We start from the raw sequence: 12,432 nt of genomic DNA on the forward strand, positions 1-12,432 counted from the left end.
TGGTTTTTTTGGAAAATGTAAAAATTATACAGGAACTATTATAATAATATATAAGAAAAGAATCATCATCAAGTGGAGAAAAATTGATATAACACTTTAGGTATGGAAATATGTTTTTAACATATATGGTACTTTTAATGATTTATTTTCATTTTGTGTTTGTGTGGGGGTGCATGTGTGTGTGTGTGTGTGTGTGTGTGTGTGTGTGTGTGTGTGTGTCTGGGTGCATGTGCATCTATATGTGTGTGTGCACATGTGTTGTGTATGTGTTCAGCTACCCATGGAGACAACAAGATGTCTATTGATACCCTGGATCTAGAATTATAGGTTATTAAGAGTTGCTAAACTTAGGTACTCAGATCTTCTTTAATAGTAGTACACCTTCTTATTGTTGAGTCTGGTTACCACCCTCTAAAAAAGGATGTTAAGATATTTTGTACCATTAGACAGTACTGTCTAAGAAAAAAAAAGTTGTTTAAAATGATAATAGAGAAATCAGTGCAAAACCAGAAAGCTTCAATCCATGAAGCAGGAATAGAGAGATGGCTCAGCAGTTAAGAGCACTGACTGCTCTTCCAGAGGTCCTAAGTTCAATTCCCAGCAACCACACAACCATCTGCAGCAGGATCTGATGCACTCTTCTGGTGTGTGTTTGAAGTCAGCTTCAGTGTACGCATATAAATAAAAATAAATCTTTTAAAAAAGAAATCCATGAAGACAAAATGTACAGCTCTTATTGATCAGTGCTTTGCTGAATACCCAATGGATGCCACTGATGAGGGCTCAATGGGCCTTCCTCAATCTGTGCTAATCAGAGTCTTGGACAGATAGGCATAGAGTTGGTGAGAATTGACAGACAGACTCAGACACAAGAGAGTGTGTTGGATCTGAGTGTAATATCACAAAGTGAACACCAGTCTTATATAATACAGAAAACAAAGGGGTAGGATGTCACAGCAGGCAAAGTACATTGAAGTTACCTGACACAAAACAAAGGAATGACTTCAAAGGAACTTACAGGAACCAGGTAATATTTACAGTAAAGATAGAACAGCCCTGCCTAGGGTCAGCTAATGACTGGTAAGAATTTCACACCCTAGTCATAATTTGTGCTACTCCTTTGAGCCTTGTGAAAACTAGCACCAGGGGATTCTGCTCTAACAGACCTTCTCATGAATAATGTAATATCACAACCCCCCCTATTTTCTAGGCCTTGGTAAATTCTTGCATATGAAGGTAACTTGGCTGTACTTTTAAGTATTTGTAGGGAAACTTCATTTGTCAGAAGAATTCACCAACTTACTTCTAATATGCAATGTAGCCTGCTATACCTGGCTGTACTGAAGATTCTAAGTATGCTTTGCTAAGATTGCCCTGAGATTATTAACTCTTATCCAGTAAAATACTGTAAGAAAGCATGCAAGACCCTCCACCATATTGCAGGGACCAATCTGGCGCATTTTGGCTATGGGGATGCCAAGGTTCCAGAAGGCTGAGTTTCCTTGAAACTCTTTGCCTCAGGACTGCTTCCAGGTTTCCAAACCTGTAATTCGAGTCACTATTGGAGTGGATGTAGCAAATGGAGAAGGTGCTTCTTTCAGTAGATGCTAATTAACACAGAGACCACAACTGTATAACATGCAGAGATTTAGAGTCTTTGGAGCACTAAGCCCTAAAGGGGATATCTGAATCACCCCTCTCCACTCAAGGTTCAGGGATTTATCCAAAAGACCAGGTTGCCAGGATCAGAGGTGGTAAAGAACTCAAGGATGTGGCATTTTTTCATACATAATAGGACTGAGGCACAAATGAACCCACAGCCTATGACAGCATGGATAAGAACTATACAAGTTCAAACCTGACAAAATCTGGCAATGAAGAAGGATGAGGGGGTTGGCAGAAAATCCCATCACCAACCAAGAGACTGTTTGTAATTAATAGCTGCTGGGAGATGGAAAATTAGTTTTCTTCAAAGGAAAGACACTGCAGCATGCCAAATACACCCCAGGGAAAGCAGATAGCTCAGGAATTTCTGGCTAACACAAATGACACTCCACATTTCTCTAGTTTGGCTTTTGTTTGTTTTGTTTGGTTTTTTTCTTCTATATTGTTTTGTTTTGATTTTTAAGAAAGAATATGGAGAAGGTTGAATAGAGAAAGTGGTCATCAGAGGTTGAAATGGAGAAAATGACCAAAATATATTTTAAGAATTATAAAAAGAAGATGTAAATAAATAAATAGCAAAGAAACATAAAGATTGAAAATGGTATGAATAATTTCTAGGTTAGGTCGCCTGTTAATCTACTCTCCATCTTTAGGAGAAAGCTATTAAAACAGATGATGGAAGCCCAAACATCCCTAAATTTAAATTAAAATTCTGCTTTTGGAGTATTAACAATGGGAATGAAATAGTGGCTGTTCACAAATGCTACAGACTGACAAAGGCACAAGAATGAGCCTGAGAGCCAAGCAGTGGAGAATTGCATAGATCCCTAGGCAAGCAAAGACACCACCACAACCTCTGCCAGAAGAATAGAGATTCTGAGAGGCAAGTCTTGTTGTGACTGTACAAATTCTGGAAACTGAGAAAGTGCCTTCAGCAAGACTCTAAAAAGCTGAGCCCTTGTTCCCTGTGCAAAGGGAGAAACCATTGTAAGAGACAGTATCCCATCCTTCGTGGGAGGAAAGGACATTAATCGCAGTGTTTGCTGCCCCTAAAGTGTCAATCTGCTTGGGATTTCCTAGTGAAGCTTTCTCTCAAGAAAAGAAGCATACAGGAGTTTCAGGTAGCTTGAAGTAGAAGGCAAAATATTAATTTAATTTTTGCACTAGGACTTTGTTCTATGTTTAAACCAGGGCTCCCACCTAAGTGTTTTTGTGTAATAACATTCTTACTTCCCTGTTGTTATGAAAAAATACCTTGGCAAAAACAACTTGAAGGAAACATTTATTTGGGCTCATAGTTCAAGGTGAAAGGTGACATCCTTCCTGGCATGAAGTTGAGCCAGCAGGACCTTGAAATAACTGGTTACATTAGGGCCATAGTCAGGAAGAAGAGAGCAATAAATGCTATGCACAGGCAATGTTTTCCTCCTGAGACAGTCCAACATCACATCCTAGGGAATGGTACCACCCAGAGTGGGGTAAGTGGGGTATATTCTTAACTCAATTAAGCTAATCTAGACAATCCTCCACAGGTGTTCCTAGAGGCTAATATAACCTGCATAATTATCTCTCATAAGTATGTTTGGAGACTTCTTTCCTGGGAAATTCTAGATCTTTAAAATTCCTGATTAGAAAAAAAAAATTGTTTTGTTTTTGTTTTTGTTTTTTCTAGACAGGGCTTCTCTATATAGTCCTGGCTGTCCTGGAACTCCCTTTGTAGACCAGACTGGCCTCGGACTCTGCCTCCCGAGTGTGGGGATCAAAGGCGTGTGCCACCACCGCCCAGCTAGAAAAACTTTTAAAGACAAATGATAAGGTATTACATAGAAAGTCCTCCTTAAATGTTGAGGGATATTCTGAGAACCTAGCATGCTTCCCTGGCTAAGCTCTGTAGCATATAGATGGCCAAGAAGGGTACAAGTTTTAGTAGCAAAAGCAATGACAGGTGATTGGACCACAGACAGTCTCTGATAACTCTGTTACAGAAATAAATGCAAGTTTCATCTTATACAGAAGCAAGACATGATTTCCTTTTTACATACAACTGGAGTATGGAATCTTAAATTTTCTGAGAGACTCCAAGGAAATATGAGTCTGTTGCCCCAAGCAGATCAATACAAAATTATTAAAAGACTTTGTGACTCATGTCATGTGGGACTTTAACTATTCTGGACACCCATGCTTTTGGAGAAAGAACTAAAGTAGACAGTTCCACTGGTAGTAATACCTATCTCTTCTTTCCTTAACTGAGAAAGGAGAACCAAGCCACTGCTTTCATGGAATCTAATAGAAAGGAGAAGCATTCTTCAGGATAGATGAAGATGAAAGTCTACACATATGCCTAGCTCTCAGGGATATAAATAACCTCCATGTTCCCTGCCACCATCTCAGAGTGGATAGAGGGCTGGCCTATTGTGACTAGAAAAGTCTATAAAGTGTTTCTATTATAAAATATGAGTTCTACCTATTATCATCTAAACAATGACATTCATAAAGTTACACTGTGTGTCAGATCTCACTTGAGAAGTTTATTGGAGAGAAAGACTTCTGGAGGGAAGTAGTCTGTCAATTTTTATATGTTAAGAGTTGGGGCAAGTTGAAGGAAGAGAATATAGAAACAGAAAGCCCAAAAGTTAGATTTTTTTGGATTTGTGCTTTATCAGGTGATGAGTTCTTCTTTCACAAATCCTGGAACCCCTGGGGTAGGATGTGAGTTGGATAGAGAGTTGGGTGTTAGGATCAGTTCAGGTGTAAGCAAAATGTTTTTTTTGTTGTTGTTGTTGTTGTTTTGTTTTTTGTTTTGTTTTTGTTTTTTCTCAGTATCAAGGAAAAAGAAAAAATTGTCCTTCAGGCCCAGGACTGAGAAATGGGAGATCCCTGGGGGGGGGGGGGAGGGAGAGATATTGGAAAGTAGTATATAAGGGTTAGGTATGACAGCATAGATGGGGACCACTGCAGAATTGACTAGCCCAAGTTCTTGAAACAGGTGGTGTACTGGCTGGTTTTATTTGTCACCTTGACACAGGCTGGGGTTATCACAGAGAAAGGAGCAAAGGAGCTTCAGTTGGGGAATTGCCTCCACGAGATCCAGCTGTGGGGTATTTTCTTAATTAGTGATCAAGGGGAAAGGCCCCTTGTGTGTGGGACCATCTCTGGGCTGGCAGTCTTGGGTTCTATAAGAGAGCAGGTTGAGCAAGCCAGGGGAAGCAGCCAGTAAGGAACATCCTTCCATGGTCTCTGCATCAGCTCCCTGCCCTGCTTGAGTTCCAGTCCTGACTTCCTTGGTGATGAACAGCAATATAGAAGTGTAAGCTGAATAAATCCTTTCCTCCCCAACTTGCTTCTTGGTCATGATGTTCTGTCCAGAAATAGAACCCCTGACTAAGACAGGTGGTATGTTCCAACTGCTCACAAGCAGGCTTCTAACTTCAAGTATAGGGATGTTAATGGGAGGAAGATACTGGATGAAGCAATGTTTTCTTAAGAGGCCATAGATAATATGCATAAGTCTTCTAAGGCTCTGCAGGGAAAGTGGGTACTGAGCATGGGTGATTTTAATTGGTAGGGTCCTGTAATTGGAAGACAACTGGAAATGGTATTTAACAAGAGAGAAGTTTTGGACATGCCATACTTTGGGTTCCACATGGGAGGCTGTCAAAGGAAATGACTGATGTGTTAGAACCAGTAGAATGAGTGGTAAGGGGAAGAAAGAGAGGGGATGCTGGTAAGTGTGGGATAAGGCCCAGGTGGGAGCAATGAAAACAGAGGCTCCCACTTTGCCTTGAAGATCCCTCCCAATAAGAAGGCAGGACAGGTTAGCACTACTAGAAAAGAATGACTGAGACTAATATCCTAGAATATGCAAATGAGTTGTGAGGTATGGCAAGGTATGGTGAGGCTGTACCCCTACTCCACCAATAGGGAAACCAATAGAGGTGGGTCCCCAAAATCACATCAGGATTAAGTGGCCCCAGTGTCCAGGAGGAAGGAGATGGTTTGTCCTGATATCACAATGACAATGTGGGACTCCCTGTGAGAGATGACAGTGGTCAGGCTAAGGGAGCCCAGATCCTTTCAGTTGCCTATATCCAGACCTAGAAGGTTGACTAGACGGTAATCTTGGGGTGATTTCCCTGTACCACAAAGGACACAGGGACAGTCAAGAGCCCAATGTCCCTCTTGATGGCACTTTGGGCATGGCTGGGATAGTTTGTAGGAGTTAGGGTAGGTTCAGGCTCAGTGACATTCTTGACCACATTTGAAGCAGGGACTTGGTGGTCCTCCAGTCTTAGGAGGCAAGGGAGCAATTGCCAAAGGTTGTTGAATGGCCTTGAACAGTATTTGGTATTTTTGCTTGCAAGCTTTGTTCATTTCTCTCATGGTTCAACTTAAAAGCCAACACTAGCAATTCTGCCTGTAGTTAGGGGTTCTCTCTCCAAGTGCTTAATTTTGGCCTTAACATTTGGAAAACTCTGGGAAAAGAAATACATCACAAGGAAGTGTTTACCCTCCTGGTTTTCAGGGTCTAAATTGATGTACTATAAGAGGGCCATTGTGAGGTCTTCTAGGAATTGGGACAATTTTTAAGTTTGTCCTTGAAGACATCTTGGAGTTTCTCATAGTTTACTGATTTAAGGACAGCCTTATAGAGACCAGCCAGGAGGTAAATTATAAACTGACTTCTAGCTAGAATACCCCTCTGGGATATTGTAATTCCATTAAAAATTCTGGTAGAGGATTGTCCAGCCCCTGCCCAGTTTGCTACATTAGTTTGGTGGACTTCATTTGTATATGCTGTATCCTGTTTCCATACTCACCTTTGCTCTTCAGGGCATAGATTATTAGTTAGAATCATACATATGTCATAGAAGGCGAGACTATAGGAATGGGTAACCTATTGGAATTATTTAATGAAAGTAGAGAAGTTAGAGATAGGGGATCCTGGTTTTTTTGTTTGTTTTTGTTTTTCTATTTGAGAGAGATCACTTAATAAAAAGGGAGATGTTCATTGGCCAGGCCATCCACCCCAACAACCTTGCATAAAGGGAGAATTGAGGCTAGTAAGATTGGGAGAGACAGAGGTGTCCCACAGTAGAGTGGAAGTGAGTAGTGGGGGAGACTGAAGGTTGCCAGTGGAGTGAATGTGGGTGCCAGAGTGGGACAGAGTGGCCTGTTGCTGGAGATGGAGAAGAGGAGACTGAAGAAGCCAGAGGGGGATATGGAGCTGTGTGATAGGACTAGTAAGGAGGGGGTTCATTGGCAGGATCAAGGATAGTATAGGTTTCCTCTGGTTGAGATGTCATAGCTAGAGGGAGCTGAATTGGGTAACAGAAAGAAAAGAGGGAAGGATTGGAGCAAAACAAAAAAAGACTTGGACATAGGGGGCTGCCTATCATACTCCCGATCGCTGGGAGTAGTAATAAATGTCCCATATAGTATCCGGATCAAAGTACAATTAGGCAGACTTTGGAATTGGTTATCTAAGGGGTATTAGGATCAAGTTTGGCTGCAAAAGTGTATATGTTTAGAAGTGGTTAGGTTAAGTGCTAGTTGAAGAGGTCTGAGGATCTCCAAAGGACCTCCCATGGATGAGCTTGAAGATACAGAGGAATACACTGTTCCCATGAGTGAGAAGTCACAGGCCTGAACCCAAGGCAAAGGACATTAGGGAACGTTGACATGAGAAGGCACAAGCTATCCAGTCTGTCATCACAGCATTGGGCAAAGGGCTGAGCTAAAAGGCCAAACAAACACAGTCCACCTAGTACTAGAATTTATCAGAGAATGAGAGGAACTATGCTGGAAAAGTACAGCTTCACCCAAGGGAACAGGTTACCTGTGGGGGGTCAGCAAAGAAGATGAATCATTGCTTTAAAGACTGTGGCTGAAGGTACTTTGATTTCTAAGAATATCAGAAGGGTGCCAGACATTTAACAGTCACTCCCTTGGATCCAAGGAAGCTTTTATGATGACCAGGAAGCAGGGATTTACCAATCATCAGTGTTGAATGTGCACCCAGTGATAGGTTAGATAGAAAAGTGAGCCTGTTGAAGGCAGTCTGGAAATAGAGTCCTGGTGTGTGGATTTAAGAGGACCACAAGCATCAGGAAAGCCTACTGAGTCACTGGGCACCAATGTTATTATTTAAGCTACAGACACCATAAAGTCACACTATACAACAGATCTCACGTGAGAGGTTTTTGGAGAGGAGTTATACAGAGACTGCCTCTGGGTGAGGGTAGATGGAAAAAGAGATCAGAGAGAGGAGGGACTGGCCTTTTATAAGGGGATGTAGGGCGTGTGCAGGGAGAGGATATGTGACTTGTCTCAACAGTAGGAATGTGTTGTACCTTGACAGCAAGTAATGATGCATCCTGCCTTGCCTGGGTCTCTGAGGCAGGCTGTGAAGACGCCTTATTGCTAACACCTACTGCCTCAAGAATATCCAAAGGTTAAGCCTGTTTATACCTGTAAACTGTTAAAAAGATTTCAAAAAGTCTCTTCAAACAATAGAAAAGACATTGGTTTATGTACAAAGATAAGTCCCATTTGTAAGTCTATCATAAATTGTATCTGTATATGGTTCTTTTAAATGGCATCTTTTTTTTTTCTTTTTGATTCTGTTAGTATAGTCACATATATTCAATGAAGACAATAGCACACGATTTCCATTTAATCTGCTCCAGCAATGGGTAATTTCTTGGAATTATTCTTTCAATGCTTTGCCATATTCTCAGGATATAACCATTGGTATGTGTGTTTTTCACTGTCTCATTTCTAAACTTAAATGTTAAAATAATGAGGACAGCCATCTTAGAAAACTGAATGGTCCTGAGATAATGACAGGAACACAAAGGAGAACCAGTGCCATTATTAGAGTGCTGTGTTATACATGACAACTGGGATGATTCGTCTTCCATTCTCGAAATCTGCATACCCAAATTAAATCTGTGTCATAGTCTGCTTAAATCCTTTTGTGATAAGTAAGAGCATGGTTTTCAAAATTCATACATACATACACACACACACATACACACAACACATACACACATAGATCCCTTTTATCTTTGTTGCATAATATCTGAGTTTGACCTATGCCTCCACTGCTGACAAACCTGTGCTTTGCCATTGAAAAATCTTTTAAGAATATTGTTGTGTTCATAGTCAAAGCATGCAAACAACAAAGAAATGTCTACTTCTCAGAAATAATTTAAATTGACCAAATTTGTATATGCAAACTTGAGGTGGTTTGAATGAAAATGGCCCCGTAGACAGATATATGTGAATGCTTATTTCCTAGCAGATAAACAGTTTATGAAGGATGAGGATGGAGTCTTCATAGAGGCTTTGTGTATTAAGAGTAGGACTTAGGGTTTCGTTTTTTTTTTTGTTTTTTTTTTTTCGAGACAGGGTTTCTCTGTATAGCTCTGGCTGTCCTGGAACTCACTTTGTAGACCAGGCTGGCCTCGAACTCAGAAATCCACCTGCCTCTGCCTCCCGAGTGCTGGGATTAAAGGCGTGCGCCACCACGCCCGGCTAGGACTTAGGGTTTCAAAACCTCATGACAGGCCCGGTGTCTCTTTTTGCTTGCTATCTGTAGATCAGATGTAAGTTCTCAGTTATTTATGTAGCATCGTGCCTGCTTGCTTGCCACCACCCTTCCTGACATAATGATAATGAACTAACCACTGAAACTGTAAGCAAAACCCTCAATTAAATGCTTTATTTTATAAGAATTGCCTTGGTCATGTTGTCTCCTAATACCAATATATATCACAGACACTAACTATAACCATGGCTATTGTTAATAAATCAGTAAGTATATCTTTCTATTGTGAAAGATATATATATATATCTTGGAGGTGTATTGTCTCTTCCATAAGTTTGTTTGTTTCTCTGTCTTCTGTTTCTTTCCTTTTCTCTCTCTTAATGACCATTTTTAAACCCATGTTAAAAACTTTTACTAATGAATATATATATATATATATATATTTATATTTATATATATCATATATTGTTGGGAGCTATTAAGACAACACTATTGTCCTGATCTCTGAATTGGGCCGCGGGCCACCGAAGTACTGCTCTGAGAACAACCACAGATTGTTCCAGCCCTAAGTCAGTGCTGGATGTCCTGACCTCAAGATGTACCCTGATACTGCCAAGTTCCTGCTTCCCCGTGTAGTCACCAAAAGAAAAATTTCCGCTGCCCCATTCCTCCTGCTGAGAAGTACTTCCCCTTTTGCTTGTGCATTTAAACCTTGAGCCTTGCTAATACAGTGAAACCTTGATGCTACTCAGACTGCTTCCTTGTGTCGTTCATTGCACAAGGTTCTCCTCTATCTCTAACCCCCTTTTGGTTCTTAGGAGAAGGTCCCCTCGAGACCCTCAAATAACTGGACCTGCTGGATGGGTCAATGTATTCTTAATATATATTATGATTATAATTATGATAAAGTTCTCAATAGTATATTTCTGGCATGAATCACATCTGTTAATAGAGAATTCCAGAAGTGAAGTAAAACAGCTTCAAGCTTACTTATGAAGTTCTGCTTCTTCTTGTTTTAGTGCTCCTTAGACTTTAGAAAACAACTCCCGGGATCAAAATGGAAGTTGGCCACCAATGCTAAAATTCTGAAGTGGGCCTTGCTGCTCTACTTTGGCTTCTCCAGGTCCCCTAACCAGGATCCTTAATGCCAAGATCAAGAGTAGAAGAAGCCCTCCTATGAACAAAGATACAATGACAGAAGACATGTATAATCTTTTCCATTCACTTTAGTTCCAAACTACAAACAAACTGTACTCTGTGGGAGAAAGAAATGAACTCTAAAAGGAAAGCAAATGATACAGCTTTCATAGACATGTTGGATTACAAAAATAAACAAACACAAAATAAGTTCTAGTGAAAAATGTGTTTTCTAGCTATATAATAGTCACTCATGTTAATTCATGATTAAGAAAGTAAAGAAGCTAGATAGCATAAACTGGGCCAAGAACCTGGAAATCCAACAGCAAAAATACATTCATTTTCCTTTTTCAAAATAGTCTTCTATTTTATTTTTTGCTGTTTGTCTCCTTCAAAGCTCAATGGCTGTCTTGAGAAATCTTGTTTTCTATAAGCAGACAACCAACTTGTTATCTAATTTAATTTCTCTCTATCCAAATCCTTCATAGCTTAGCATTTGGGTGTTTTTTCTTCAGGGAGATAGAGGCAAACTTCTTCAAGAAGAGTTTGTGTTAGGAAAACATTCAGCATTTCTTATAACAAAGCATTACACAATGAAACCAGACTTCAGGGTACATGCACATACCAGCACTTGGAAAATCTGAGTCAGATTGATAACCATCAACTCAACCAAGGCCAGCATAGGTGACATAATGAGTCCACAGCCAGCCTTAGCTACAAAGGGGTACGTCATAACAAACCAAGAGAAAAGAAAGAGAACTTCACAAAGAAAGTGGCGTGGAGTCAGTACCCAAATTGAGTGTTTTCAGCAAAAGGTTTTCTTTAAGTTTTTAATTATTAATAGCATGCATTTATTATGCCTAATAGTTGGTTTTATACTGACTTTTTAATGCATGTCTATATGTATTCTGATGGTATTCACTCCACATTGTACTCTTGTCCATGTCCTGCTCTAGCTGACAACCTGACCAGCTGATCCTCATGCGTTTCCAAACCAGTCCCCAGTCCTTTTTCTACTCTCTTGTGTTTGTTTGTTTGTTTATTTGTTTCTTTGTTTGGTGGCCCATGGTGTTTCATTTGGGTTGCTCAGCAAAACCACCCTTCAATAAATACATGCTAAAGTATCAACTCAACTTTTTTCACAACAATTACCATTAGTTCTGGGGTAGAAAAACTAGTTAAGAATACTTAAACGTACAAAATTAATGGATTCCCTTTTTTTGAGAGAGTCCCCAATGTATTTTGGAGTATTATAGTTTTATATGTATATTCTCTAGTTAACCATTTTTGCCCAATATTGGGAAACTGAAACTGTCTTTCCAGCTTTTAGGTAATGCCAAGTGAAGTAACTAACATAAAGTATTAGCTACTCCTTTACAGAAGAAAGTCACAAAACCAAGTAGCACACTCCAGCCCTCAAGACTCTCCCTGCACCAGGGATTTAGTATCTAACAAAGGGACAATGTGTGTCCTATTTCTAAGTTTCTATCAAAATCAGATTTATCAGTCCTGTTCAAAAAGACATGACTAGTTCCATAAAACTCATTTTTACTTAAGAAAAAAATTGCTACTAACCTCCCCCTCTTTCTCAACTCTGATCCAAGCAAGAAGGTTGTTTAAATTGGATCCTCACACTTGAGTCAGATCTTTATAGGAACACAGCAAGACAGGAAACTTGTTCTCTGTGAATCATATCTTCAGCAACTGTGTTAACCTGTAAATATGGCGAAAAATGATTGAGTGCATCCTACAGAAACATCAGGACAAATCCCTTTCATAACTGACTTCAGAGAAATTCATTTTACCTTTAAATGTCTTTGCTTTGTGTTGAATATTGCTTCAAGCAAGGAGCCCCTCAGTTGTGGAAAGAAATATTTTTTAAAAATGAACACTTGAAATGTGGTTGAATTTTTAATAAGTTCATAACCCTATGCTATAACTGTATTGTATATCCAAATTGATATACTGAAGTCATACCTTTCAATGGGACTAGATTTGAGATACAACTTTTAGGAGAAAGTATAGTTTGATGAGATCAAAAGGGGCAGTGGGGCCCTGACCCAAGGATCAACGGCTTTATA

At 39.9% G+C, this 12,432-nt stretch overlaps 1 pseudogene across 1 annotated transcript in view; it reads right to left on the reverse strand.

Annotated features, from left to right (window-relative positions):
• The window catches only part of LOC110306780, a 31,194-nt pseudogene extending 20,110 nt beyond the window's left edge, over nucleotides 1-11,084 (reverse strand). Inside the window, exon 1 of the transcript XR_002379313.1 lies at nucleotides 10,977-11,084. The product of XR_002379313.1 is annotated as a probable 28S rRNA (cytosine-C(5))-methyltransferase pseudogene (transcript). The remainder of the gene's footprint in view (nucleotides 1-10,976) is intronic.
• Nucleotides 11,085-12,432: the final 1,348 nt, after the last annotated feature.

This window comes from Mus caroli, chromosome 2 (genome assembly GCF_900094665.2).
Source record: "Mus caroli chromosome 2, CAROLI_EIJ_v1.1, whole genome shotgun sequence".
In the NCBI taxonomy this organism is placed as follows: Eukaryota; Metazoa; Chordata; class Mammalia; order Rodentia; family Muridae; genus Mus; species Mus caroli.